The sequence below is a fragment of the Prunus avium genome, chromosome 5 (assembly GCF_965620075.1).
Source record: "Prunus avium chromosome 5, drPruAviu1.hap1.1, whole genome shotgun sequence".
Classification (NCBI taxonomy): Eukaryota; Viridiplantae; Streptophyta; class Magnoliopsida; order Rosales; family Rosaceae; genus Prunus; species Prunus avium.
Genome location: NC_142288.1, coordinates 19,624,827 through 19,638,864, shown reverse-complemented (window position 1 = coordinate 19,638,864; position 14,038 = coordinate 19,624,827). Strand labels below are relative to the sequence as shown.

Below are 14,038 nucleotides of genomic sequence, written 5' to 3'. Positions count from 1 at the left end.
CTCTGTGATTCCACTTAGCAGTTAGTAACACCCAAATGAAGTATTTCTAGCAGTTCTCGTGGTAACTAGGATTAAAGTGATTCATCAATCCTGTCACTAGGAACCGAACAACTTATAGCGATACTGCTGCACACGATTTTGGAACAACTAACCTAGTTACTTGAGATTTAAAAACCAAAAAGGAGAAAAAGAAGAAGAAAGCTTGGTGTTGGGTGTTTCATGGTCTTAGGAACAGGTTGTGTAGCCAAAGATTTTGAAGAAAGTGTTTTTGACCCCAAATAAGCAAATACCAAACGGGCACTTAGTTGTGCTTTGAGTGCTAGGACTAAGATGATATGATATTGTCTCTTTTTGGCCCTTTTTTAGTCCCTTTTGGATAAAATGGAATTTCTATAGATGGGTTGTTGTGAACATGCTACTTAGGAAATTAATGGATCCTCTTACCAAAATTTATGTTAGATTCCTTGTTTAATTTAAGAGGAGCTTATTCAAGCCCTAGTCAGATTCTGGGAGGAATATGGTAGAGATGTTAATCACTGACAGACTTAAAATGCTTGCTGTTCTTGGCAGGAATATGGTAGATATGCTAATTTCAGAAAACTTAGATGTGTTGCTAATTTTGTCATAATTTTGATTGAGAAGTTTTATTGGCCAGGCCAATGCCAATTTTTTTATTTTTTGTCGATAAAATAGCGATAGCATTTTATTTATATGATATACAAACAAGTACAAAGCAACTAAGGTGCCGAATATGAATACAACTTCTCCGGTGTCCAGGCTAATTAAATACAAAAAGGTAGCACAGAAAACAGTGAAACAAAAACACATAATTTATTGACAATTTTAAATTATTTTTTATAGCCTAAACAAACATTTGTTTTTATAATAATAGTGTCTTTAACAATGATAAAGGCTAATAACATGGTTGGGTTGAATTTTGTGATACCATGTCTGATGATAATGCCCTTTTCCCTGCATGTAATACACCAAACACGTAACGCGTCATTCTCCCCCATCCTCCTCCCTTCAAAAGCAACATTTATTTTTATTTTTTATTTTAATAATATTTTCTTCTTTGTTAAGACATATTTTTTTTTAAGTTAGAATTCTTTATGCTATTATTATACACAGTGCCCTGTCTTGTAGCCTATTGAAATTTTCCCAAATTTTTTTGATTAGTTTTATGGACACCTACTAATCAAGCCACATGGGCCATGTTTGATTGAAACACCCACTTGATTACTTTACTCACCTCTAAACAGTTCTGGTTTTGGAGGCTTTTGGTTTGTTTAATCAAATACATGCATAATAAACAGAGTTATTTACACTAACACGACTTGAGGTTTTCGGTGTTTTCATAAAATTCCCTGAGATTTTAAAAATTACACGAGTATCCCTTGAGGTTTTAAATATTTTCACAAAACTCTTTTTTATTGATTTTTTATTGAAGATTGATGATTTTATTCTCCAAATGTCAAAGTTAGCATTTGAGATTAAATTGCACATGCATTCATTAAGATTAATTTTATCATTTGCATAAGCTTTTTTATCAAATGAAATCATCAACTTTCGGATAAACAATCAACGAAAAGGGATTTTGTGAAAACAATCTGTAACCTCAGGGGGTGTTCGTATAATTTTTGAAACCTAAAAGGGCTTTGTGAAAACACCGAAAATCTGAGGGGTGTTAATGTAAGTAACTTGGACAAAAGTTAAAAATAAAATAACAAATAACAAATAATAAATTCAAGAACATGCCTGTATCGACAGCGACAAAGATTAATCACATTTTCTTGCCTTCAATAATTAAGACAAATTAAAAACTGAGAAAACGTCGGTTTCTTTGAAAACGAACTCCAATAAAAATACCTGCGAACAACCTCGATAATACCCTGTGGATTAAAATTAATTAACTCATTTTTGTGCATTAATTTATCTCCATTTGGGTTAAAGAATGAGGTGTCTGTGTCTGAGGATTTTGTCATTCCCCTAAGGTTTTCCTATTTATTAGTACAAAGTTTTTCTTTTTTTAAATATTGCTTATTATTATTTTAATTTCGTGGGCCCACATGGGGTGATTAAGACTTTAATAAGGTGAGCTTATAAACTTTTGTCAGACACAATAAAGATGGTTTATTTTGATTTTTATATTGGGCTTAGGGTCTTAGGGTCTTAGGGTTAACGCGTTGTCTTACAGTGTAATCACTTTCTAATTATGTTACAACACCTCGTTTGGTGCTTAGGATTATATTGGATTGGATAAGTCACTCAATCTAAAGTATGTTGAATGAGGAAACGAAGGTAGAAGCGAATGATTCTCAAGTAATCTACCTTCTACCTTCAACTTGATCTATATTTTTTCATTTCTTCCTTTAACATGTTTCAAATATAGAGAGTTATTCAATTCAATCAAATACTAGGCACCAGACGAGCATCATCAAACGTTCATGTATTATTTTCCCTTCTTTAAACTCGAAAAATAAAATTACGAGCTTTCCTTTAGAATCCATAATTGCCTAAGATCATATTAGTGTCACAATATTTGAGAAGTTTCAAACCTAAATACAGAGATTTTCAAGGTGATGATTGATATTAGCAGTTCATCTGCTATCATGTTACAAAATCGAAATTGACAATTTAGTACCATAATATAAGATATTAGATTAGTCAATAAAAAAATAAAAACGACAAAGTAGAGGACTTGTAAGTTAAACGGTTAAGAACAGTTATTGTGATACTCAATATCTTTGTTTAATTACCTGGCCAAAACTTTGGGGTCCTAAAGGACCTAGTGCGCGTTGGTTTTGACATGGGTGAGGCATGTCAATGTGACATAAGAAAGAGAGACATAGGGTTGGTGGTTGAATTTTGTGTGCTAGGTTTTAACTTTTGTTGTAGACCATAAGTTGGAAGAAAACTAAATAATATATTTCCCAATTTATTTCACAAAATTTGGGAGGCCCATGGCTCCAAGCCCAAAGGGGGAGGGATTTTTACAACAAAGACCCTGCACTGCGTAGACTGTGCGGCTGGTAGTGCACAGTAGAGCTGTGAGCCATTTATTTATGGTTTGAGTGCGCAGGTGGTCCATCCCAGCCAAGCCATTGGGACGTTGGCTCTTTCATCTTCCATCTTTGATCTTGACACAAATATATTTTATATTTATATATTTTTTCTGACAAAAGAAAAAGAAAAATTTGTTGGGAAGAAAAAAAAATCATGGGCATGTGTGGAAGGTTGATTGGTGCTTGTGATTATGTTATTTATAGCAAATAGCAAATAGCAATTGACCTTTAGGCCTAGTGGCCTCCTCTCTCTCTCTCTCTCTCTCTCTCTAGCTCTCTAAGAACAAAAGGGAAAAAAAACCGAGGATGGAGATTGGAGTTGGAGTTGGAGGGTGAGATTTGGACTTTTTTGGGGGTAGATGAGATGGAGAGAGGGTTGGTTGAATGATAAGGACCCATTTATTTTAAGCATGCTAAACTTGTAGCTACCTTGACATTTGCAAAGAAACTAAGCTAATTTATTAAAAGTTAAGTAAGATAAAAACATGTAGTCGCGACCTCGACGGTAAAAGAGTGCATAAAAGATGAGTTGTGAAGTCAAACGTTCAAGTTTAAATGCTAATTGTGTATGTAAAATCACGAGTTTATAATGTGTGATTTGCGAGTGATTGCACGTATTCAGAGTTTACTTTAAAACTTTATATGATTAGTTTTATCCTGTATACTATATCGTTTGATTCCAAAAAATAAAAAAAGAGAGCATTGAAAAAAATATAATCAGATTTGGGAGAAGGGGCAAAAAGAAAACAATCTTTATAATGATCGTTATGATGTAATGGGTGACATGTTACAATTCAACCTTTTGTGTTTTTCAATCAACAACTCATGCCATTATAAAGTAATTTTAGCCTATAATTAACAATAGCAATTGATGATTATTATAATACTAATTTATGAAAACATGGTAATTTGTGATGTAAAACAAGAGTCTAAAAATGATAGATCACAGCCTTTGAATGTCAAGGAAATCAATGGCTCACAGAAATCAGGGCAGGCAAAACTGTGCTCAAGTCAAATTGTAGCAGATCTTCATGTGTTCAATTTATTATAGCTTGGCGCCAAATTTAGCAAAAACTTTAGGTTATTAGGTTAAGTGGGTCCCATGATCTAAGCAGCCTCTCCTGATCTGATCATCAATTTATTATAGTCTTATAGATTTGGAAATCTCAAGTTTAGAACTTAAACCAGCTTTAATTGGTTGTTTTTTAAAACTTAATTATGTGTCATTAATTAATTCCCCTGCCAAAGCATCGTATAAATTTGCTGCTGCGTTTTGTACAAAACTGTGGAACTGAGAATGAAAATGACTACAGAACTCAAATGGCCCCTCTTTGTGGGACCCCTGCATGAACTGACTTGTCACTCTCATAATCTTCCACGTGTACGGAAGATTAGTGGTGGTGGGAACGATTGATTCTTCTCCCTACATATAATGACACGTCAGAATCTACTTGGGGATTTTCCCATCCATCAATTCTGTATCGACAATCAGTGGTTTTACACACCATGCATGGAATTAATATCGAAAATGTAAAGCAACATGAAAGAAGATAATGTTTAGAGTGCAAATAATGGATTTTAGAGAAAATCAACATCAATAATTGCACCAAAGAAAAAAAGAAGATAAAATATATAAATTATGTACGATGTATTTTATTGATTGATCGTGTAAATTTGTGACGTGTTTTAATGTCAACCGTTGCGATTAAGTAATCACTTTCGATCAGGCGTGACATAATATGTAAGAGATCTTTTATTTATCCTAAAAATACAGAGATGCTTTTAATTTTTGTTTTGTTTATGGTAGATTAAAGAGAGTTGGAGGAATATGGGATAGACGTCGAACAACTTTCTGAAGGCAATAGAGGAGAGGTAACGGGGAAAGCAAGGTATATTCCAACAGCTCACACTTGCAACAAAAGTTCTAGTTTTTGCTTCTCGTGTTTCAAATTTATTTCAAAGTTTTTATAAAAATTACTGCTTTTAACCTAAAACTATCCGTATATCAATTTATATTGTATCAAAAAAATAAATTCACATCTCCAAATTTCATAATTTTTTTTGGTTGTTGATACAATACAAGCGATATTGAGAGAGAGGGATTTGAACACAGGACATCGAGCATATATATAACTACTCTTAACCGCTTGAGCTACAAGTTTTTTATATGAATTCTAGAGTTCTAAACAGTTGTTATCTTGAAGAATAAAAAATCATATAGAAACAACAAAAACAAAATGACTAGGTGCAAAGTTGGGACCTGGACCAAATAGCTGGCCTCTTAAACAAGTCCCTTTGAGATTCTGCCGTGGTAAATTTGTACCATCCCATCTCTGATCTGAAGCACCACCAGTCTTCCTACAGTGTACAACAAAAGGTAGCCAGCTAGGGTAATTGGGTCACAGGTTGGCTGAGTTGACTTGAGCATGCTCAGGAGACCCCAGAACCCAATCATAACCTGTCATGCTTCTAAAATTTAAACATGTTTATTTATAAATTATTATTACAGGTTGACCCTAATGGTCTTTTGGGGCACCATTGCAGCCAATCCTGCAGAAATAAGTGGGTTTATTTTAAAAAATTTAAGGTTTGGTCTGACTTTGGCTATTAATGTTTTCGTATTATAGGACAAATTATAAGTTGACTTTTAAGAATTTCCAAAATCATGGTGAGGGTTGACCTAAGCATTTTCGCAACCTACCAATAATGGGATTAGTTAGTTGAAATGAAGAATGAACAGCAAAGTTGCTTTCCAAGGGGGATGGGTTTGGCATTCTTAAGAATGCATTTCCAAATTCTTAGTGAGCGTCAATTATTTTGATTTCAATTTCTTATAGCTATCTAAACGGTACATCTCTCATTTCAACTGTTGGAAGGTGTCCGAAGCTCGAATCTTCTCTCTCCCACTAAATAAAACAAACAAAAATCGATTTCGAGGAATGAATTTGGGGCATCCAAAATTTGGCTTCATCAAAAGAACACAACCTTTCTTTGAAGATGTCATCTCCAACTTAAAACATTTTCTAGCTCTAGTCTTGCTTCAGTTCTTCGTATTATTAGACAATAACAGTTCAAAAACGATGAGAAATATTTTGATTCATTCCTTCCTATGTCGAAAATACATGTACATATCTTAAAATTCTCTTCTAGCTATTATTACTGATACACTAAAATAAAACAAAAGACGAAAGATACATTGGCACATCTAGGTTTGATCACATCCCCATTCGAAACACAGTCACCATCATGTTCATCTTCAACTCATCATTATAATTCATCTTCAACTCACCTTTTATTGTACTTGTGTTCTAAATAACGTTTAGATGTGGGAATAGTTAAAGCAGAGAAATTCATCATGATAAGTAAAATAAGCATGATGAACATGATGAAAACATGCTCCTTGCAGAAAACAAAGATTGCACCAGTAGCTAGCTGAATGCAGATATTCACGATAAGGGTAATAACCAGTATTCCAAAAGCCATCCACATCCCTTCCTTAATCAAACATGCTTTCACTTTCTCTATCACACTAGTATTTAATTAAGTATAAACCAACCTTGTTTTCATGCACACTTTCCCTGTCAAAAACACAGTTATATATTGAATTAAAAAGTGAAATTACTGTCATGAGTCATCATGGCTGAATTGGTACAAGAACGGCCTCAACTTGATTGTGTGCTGTGCAAGTGTGCGCGTTCGCGTGCTTTTTTTGTTTATTCAGACGAGCAAACCTATGAGACCTGCATAACCATAGAAAACTTGAGCAGATGATATCAATGCCAAAACCATTTCATAATCATGATACAGACACTTGAATTTGAAGTAGTTAATGACATAACAATATTAAATCAACATTTCTTTTAAAGTTTAAGAAAATTTGTCAAGTGATTGAGTGATTAGATAATATAAGTAGCCTAAACTCTTTTTTATGAAAAAGAAACCTGAAATATTTCAGTCCAATAGAGAACATTAATATGCTAAATCTGAAAAAAATAATGAATTGAGTACCAAGTCATTTCAAAGGGAAAGGAGGCATATAACATTCAAATTCGCATGTTAAGAATCATAAAGTACAGATAAAAGTTGAATTGGCATACTAGATATAAATAAAAATCAACTTAAGATTAATGGCCAAGCGTCCCTTGGATTTTTGAGGTGAATGGCCGAAGCGAAAAAGAAAGAAAAAAGATTGGGTTTTCATTTCTTATGAGAAAGAAAGAAAAAATATTTTTGTTTGGCGTGCTTGTGCCAAAGAAAAGGTGGTAGTCATCACCCAGCCTTTTGCTTCCATCTTTTACAGATGCTTTGCCACTATATCTTTTCCAATCCAATCTTTTCAAGTTTCTTTTGTTGTTTTATTTCTCTTTTTTTCCTTTCTTGTGTTCATGAGCGTAAGAAAAACGCGTTCCTTGATTTCTTTTATGCTAAATCCCAAAAGTAAGCACTCATGAATGTCAAAAGTCGTTTAAATGTAGGCCCCAAATAAACACCCTAAGAGTTCTCTCCTTTTGTGATCTTATTTTCTCACTGAGGCCCCATGCATGTTGGTCCAATTTTCTTTTTCTTTGGACCATACAACTCAATGGATCTTGGCTCCACAGGCCCCTAATTTGGACAATTTCAGTGGCCTACAAAACAGAGGTTTTCTTCTTTTTATCACCTATTCTATTTTGTTTTCTTATCTTGTCTTCACCAAATTATGTAAAGTCATTAAAGGTCAACCTAGCATTTCACAATCGATGTCTCTTTCACAATCTCTCTCTCTCTCTCTGTCTGTCTTTTTCTTTGAATAATTATTGAAATCCACCAGACTGATCCACTTTTCTCTTAAGTCAATCCTCAACAAAATAACCTTTATTTTGTTAACTCTCTTTTTTCTTAGTCAATCCCTAATAATACAAGAAAGCTGGAAAGGGGAAAAAAACAAACAGGCACCCATTTACAACCTTACTTCACAAGCATTGGTATTGACGTAGTTTTAGTTTTATATATCATAAGTACAATATTTCTAGCATAATTTTGGGCAGTAAGGTAAGGGAGGACCTTACCAATTTCTCGAACCACAAAATCATATCAGTCTTCATCCATGTCACTAGTAACAACAATAATGTAACTTTTGTAAACATCATCAGCAATCAGTAGAGTCTGGTGCGCAAATACTACTGAAAACAAATTTATGTATATGGTAAATGTAATGAAAAACTCAGTGCAAGTCCAGTGAAGGAAAAATATTCAAATGTCATGACCATAGAGATATGACACACTCAACAATGTAATATACCAGTTATCAACTATCCCGGTTTTTCTACTTAAATAAGTCAAAGTGATAAGAAATTCGTATAAGGGTTTACATGACTACATTAGAAACTTGCTTAGGAGAAGTGAAACCCTTCTTTGTCACTCTTTCTTTCGGCTTATGGATGGGGAAATGTCTATTTAACCTCTAGTGATCTTATGCTGTGAACCAGAAATATGGTCTACTTTCGGTAGTTGATGATCAACTATTTGTGGACATCTCTCTCTCTCTCTCTCTCTCTCAGCAGACTCACAGAAACAGTGATGCAGAAATAGTGAACTATGTCGACATGTTTAAATGACAACAACATAACAGATAACGAAAGTTGATAGCCACACACAGTAAACTTGAGTAGATGACTCAGGACTTTTGAGTTAAAGATGAAAAAAAAATTTCTTTGAAAGAGTAGAGTTGGGACAGTAATTATGTAGTAAAAAAGAATTAAATAGTAACATTATTTGCAGTTGAGTAGAAAAACTAGATGATTTCCATTTCCCATAGAGACGTGATATTACTATATTGAGCATCCAAACCATCCTCCACCATCATCTTTCTAAAGCCAAAAATTGTTAATAAAAAGAATACGGAATCAACTACATAAGTAGAAGTTAGAACCATCAAAATACCAGTAAGATCTTGTAAGGTGCACCTAACAACTAATAGAAATTGATATAATATGATTCTAATTATTCCCTGTTCCAGTAACAAACAAACCCTCCTAACCTTTACTGTGCTTGTGCTAAATTTGTGATATTCTAGGCTTGTTTGTAATTGCTGAATACTTTTAGTACCCAGTTAATATAAACTGGAGCGGCTCGCATTTACAGGTAGAAAAATGCAGCTGCTGATGGACTGCTAACTATGGATTGGAGCTAGAATTGGGCTGCACTATCTTGAATGTTCTCACTCCACTCCCTCTATTATTGGTCACTTACTAATTAAGAGAAGACCTGGTTAGAGTCCGAAGGCCCAGAAGTACTGTGAGTTAGTTCTTTTGTTGTTGGGCCTCTGGCCCCTATTCAACCAGAAAAAGAATAATGCAAGCATACACAGGTCAGCATATCCAATGTCCAAGAAAGATTAGAACTGTGGTTTCCCTTATATAAGCTTTATCCTATTCTTTTCTCAACTCTTCCAAACAACAACAGCATACTGATCAATTCACACTTTTGTCCACAAAAGAAAAAAAAAATCAATTCACACTTATTACACTTATTTATTCAAGAAATATATAGACTGAGAAATTTTCACATTTATTGATTTGAGGTATAAATTAAGAGCTCTGCTTCTATTTCCCAATCACATACTTGGGCTATATAACATAAATAATTACCAATCTGATGCAGGTAGACACACTTAAATTATAAGTATCTTGTCTAGTTACACACCCCTCATCACTTAGCATTGAAAAAATTCTTGCTGATTTTGTTATTACTTGGTCCAGCGAAGCGAAAAAGTAGTGTAAATTTACAGAAGACAAACATAGAGAAGATAATTTTCAATACATAAGTATTATTTCTGAACATAGTTGCTGAAAAAGCTCTTCCGCTAGAAAGACTACAACAGCCCCCACTTCCAAATTTATAAGAAACCCATATAAACAAGTTCGGGAAAATGTGATCCTGAGGCTGATGTTCCCATAATGTTTATGCCGAGTCTGGAGGTTCATAACTTTATTTCCTAACCGTTATCAATCCCAACTCTAAACCTCCCATATCATTCCTCAAATTGTTGGTCATAACGACTTTTACTTTACATAGGTCCTCAAAATGTCAATTTCCCTCATCCTTCACTTGAAATGAGAATTTTCATTATTAAAACAAGGTATTAGCCATAATGTTATCTCTACGATTGGCTGGTACCTGCTATTTGCTTCTTTTATAAAACATATATGTATGATATAATAAACCACACTCAAGTGTATTTGGTCCTTCACAATGACACTAAAGACACCAAAAGTTTTTCTGAGTTTTAGACACCAATTGATGTGGCAGAGGACATAGCATTAGGACCAAATATAAGCACTCATTACAAGCTTGTGTACACCAACAGAGCACCCTAACACACTAATATTAATTGCTTCTCCATATGATCCTGGCCCTCAATTCAATTGGAAATATACAATAATGCAAAAACCTAAAGCTTCTTTCTTTCTTTCCTTTTCTGGCTGCAAAAGTGAAAAATAACAAGAAAATTTCCTAATAATAGATGTTGATGAAATGCAGAAAGGCAAACAACGGTACAGCTGAAACTTCACATTTTGATGAAATGCAGAAAGCAGAAATCGCGTAGATGACAGTATAAATTCATATGCAACAAACAAATACATTCGAAAATTTCAGAGAGAGATCGAGAGAGATAAGAGAGATGAACCAGGTAATGTAATGTGATTGCCTCCCTGGTGGCGGTGGCTGCGGGAGAGGCCTTGGTTGGTCGCAACTTCCACCTCCCTCCACTGTTGTGGACTTCGGCTGCAAGATGAAGATGCCTGAACTTAAGAGTGGTTAGGGCCAGAAGCATTCACTTGTAGTTTTCTTCTTTTGTTTGGGCTTCAGCCCACCCATTAATCGAACAAAGACAAAGAAAGAAAGAGAGATTCCTATAAGAAATGTGGAGAGGCTAGAATGAGGAGGGTTTAGGGTTTAGGGAAATGGAGGTAAATAGTTTACTAACGTAGTTTGAGTTTGAGATTGCTTTTTTAGGAAACACTTCTGTTTATAAATACTTTTATTCAAGGGCGGAACCAGGAAGTTTTCAACGGGTGGGCTAGCTAAAATTATTAGCTTAAAATTTAATGATATATATATTTTTTTTGTACTTACAATTACTGTAGTCTTTCTAAAAATAAAAGTAAACATTAAATCATATAAACCACGCTAGTTCATAGTTCCATAGACTAATTTTCAATAAGTTTTAATATAAACCAAATAGGGTTTAACACCATAGTGGATTGACATCTAAGGGTTTTTATCTAAATTGACATTAGGTCCCTTCATGCATTCATATCATACATGAAAAATTGTTTTATGTAAAAATATTGACTAAGTATGAAAAATGGTTTTTAGGAATAATCATTTTCTCAAGATAATTTTTGGCGGTTTTTATTCCTCACACATCAAATAAGAAAACTTGATTTTATGGGATTTTAGTATGAAGTATATATTGGCTTAATGAGCCATCATTTTTAGCCTAAATCGTATTTTACACTAAAACCGATTTTTCATATTTTGATTTGGTGGGAATTTGATTTTCTAGTATTTTTATTTGAATCCAAATGGGGGGTACTTCCTTATTTACATTGTAAACTTAAGTAAATGGAGTAATATAAAAATAAATGAAAGTAAAATATTGAAAATAAGTTAAATACATAAGTTATATATATTTTTTCTTAAAAAACCACACTGGGCTACAGCCCACTGTAGCCCTTAGTGTGGTTCCGCCATTGCTTTTATTGGAAGAACGTGCAAAAAATACAAGTGTTTCCCGAAAAGTTCTTGAAAGTGCCTTCATGAAGAAACATCGGGCACATACTTCTTCACAAAGCGCTTTTAAAATCCATTAGTACTTTTGAAATGTTATGTCAATCACAATGATATGTGCTTTTGATTGTCAGAAATTACTTTTAGCGATCATTCCAAAAGCATTTTCAAACGGGCTTTAATTCATAATAATGTGTTCTATGTCTCTTTAACAAACCAGGTTTTGATACATTGGTCACATAAAGAAATGGAGTGAAGCACTCTAAAAGCGACAATACTGTGTGATATACATCGCCACATGGTGTTAGTTCGAGACTCCTCAAATAAATAGAAGCCCAAATTCATGTTATAGCCCCCCAACCAGCCAAGCTATGGGAAGCTAATTGCCAGTCATGCTACATTAGGTTGATTGATCGCATGATATTTTGATGCAGTTAGTGTGACATGACTTGATGTGGTGACCTTTTATTTATTTATTAGGTTTCTATTTCCCTTTAGTTATTATAGGTCTCTAAAATTAACTAATTTAGGGCTCACAATAATAGAAAAAGAAGATAATTATAGACTTTAATCCGAACACAATCCTTTGCCTTAAAACTCATATAGCCCATAATGTTTTGATGTTTTGATGTTTTATACAGTTTTAGGCGATAACACATGCTTGGGTCTTGCCTGGGTGGGAAAATCATAAAGAAAGACGATGGCGGCTTAGGGTAGCATGAGGAGGGAGAGAGGATGACATCGTCTAATTCCTTTATAAAAATAAATAAATAAAATGAATAGGGTCATATCGTATCAGAAATGGTATGTGGTCACCTAAATCTATATGTACAAAGTAAAAGGTAGAGAATGGTGAAACATTCAAAATACGAGAAAATGTCTTTAGTTAATGCAAATATTAAGAATTAAAAATATTAATTAAATAAAGATAATATGATAAATTTATATTTTTCATATTAAAAAAATTTAATAAAATTTAAAACAAATCAAATCATGGGTCCTAGTCTTAAAAAAAAAAACCAAGGGGGGTAGTATCCAATAATTTGGTTTATATGTGTTGAGGCCCAAAAAATCCAAGGTTGGGCCCAAATATATTCTCGGCCCAATGCGATACCTTACTGAGAAGAAACTCGATTTAGGCACGCGAAAGTTCGTCATACATGCTTTGCATGAGTCACGATCCATGTGCCACGCCAAGCAAATATTTAACTTGTCACGCTAAGAGTTGTAGCGAGCCTATAAAATGCACCGGCTCTATGAACCCATGCTAATTATCTCGCCAAGCACCATTTTGGCCCAACCATAGCCCTTACAAAAAGGCAAAACTCGAGCGTAAGCACGCCAAATAGCATGCCACACCAAGCGGAAAATCCTTATTTTTGCACCAAGCTGCACTACGAGCTTAAGTGGGCCCCAGCCACGCAAATGCCTGGGGCTTGCTGAGCGGATTGTGGTATGGATAGTTACGAGCATTCACGAGATCCATTGATGAGCTAAGAAGTGAAAGTTTTGGGCTACTTGGGAGCCCCAAAACTCGTGCCCATTTCTTGAGCCTAAATATGTGGGTAAGCATGAAAGAGAGAACAAAAAAAATAGCCCATCACCTTAGTAAAAAATAGCCCATTACTTTAGAAAATTGGCCCATCCCTTTAGTGAATCAGCCCATCACATTAGGGAGTGGCCGAAGCAACTTAGAAAATATCTGAAAGTTTCTAGCACATGTCCAGAGACAAAACCACGATAGACCATCTGAAAAACCAAAAGGTATTTGCATACGCATGTTGTTGGGAGTCTGCAGCACATGACCAAAGACAAACCCAAGACAGACCCTCTAAAAACCAAAGGATACTTGCGCTGCTGGGAGCAAGACACCCTTCGAACCAACACCATTACCCACTTCTTTCTCCTACTAGCTCTTGTCCTAAAATAAGGGAGGAAAGAAGGAGACAGGGTAGCCAAAGAAAGGAGATTGCCACAGGAACGGTTGCAGGAAGGCTCTAGAGCCTCCAAAAATCTTGTCTCCGTGTGTTTGGACTGAGGAGGATTTCACAAAATAGGGATGAATCGAAGGGAGAGAAGAGGAATGGAGGAGGAGACTTGGCAGATTTGGGAAGAACCAACTAGGGTTTCTTGGGAAGAAGGAGCTTCTAGCGCCTATAAAAGGGGGCATTTCCTACCCATCAACACAACCACATCCA

The 14,038-nt window shown here is 34.7% G+C and overlaps 1 long non-coding RNA gene across 1 annotated transcript; it reads right to left on the bottom strand.

The window, feature by feature from the left end:
- Positions 1–6,581: 6,581 nt before the first annotated feature.
- On the bottom strand, positions 6,582–11,007 carry LOC110771887 (uncharacterized). The gene is made up of 3 exons (XR_002528944.2): positions 10,735–11,007; positions 8,114–8,157; positions 6,582–6,805 (listed from the first exon to the last, which is right to left on the bottom strand). It is a non-coding gene; the product is annotated as an uncharacterized LOC110771887 (long non-coding RNA).
- Positions 11,008–14,038: the final 3,031 nt, after the last annotated feature.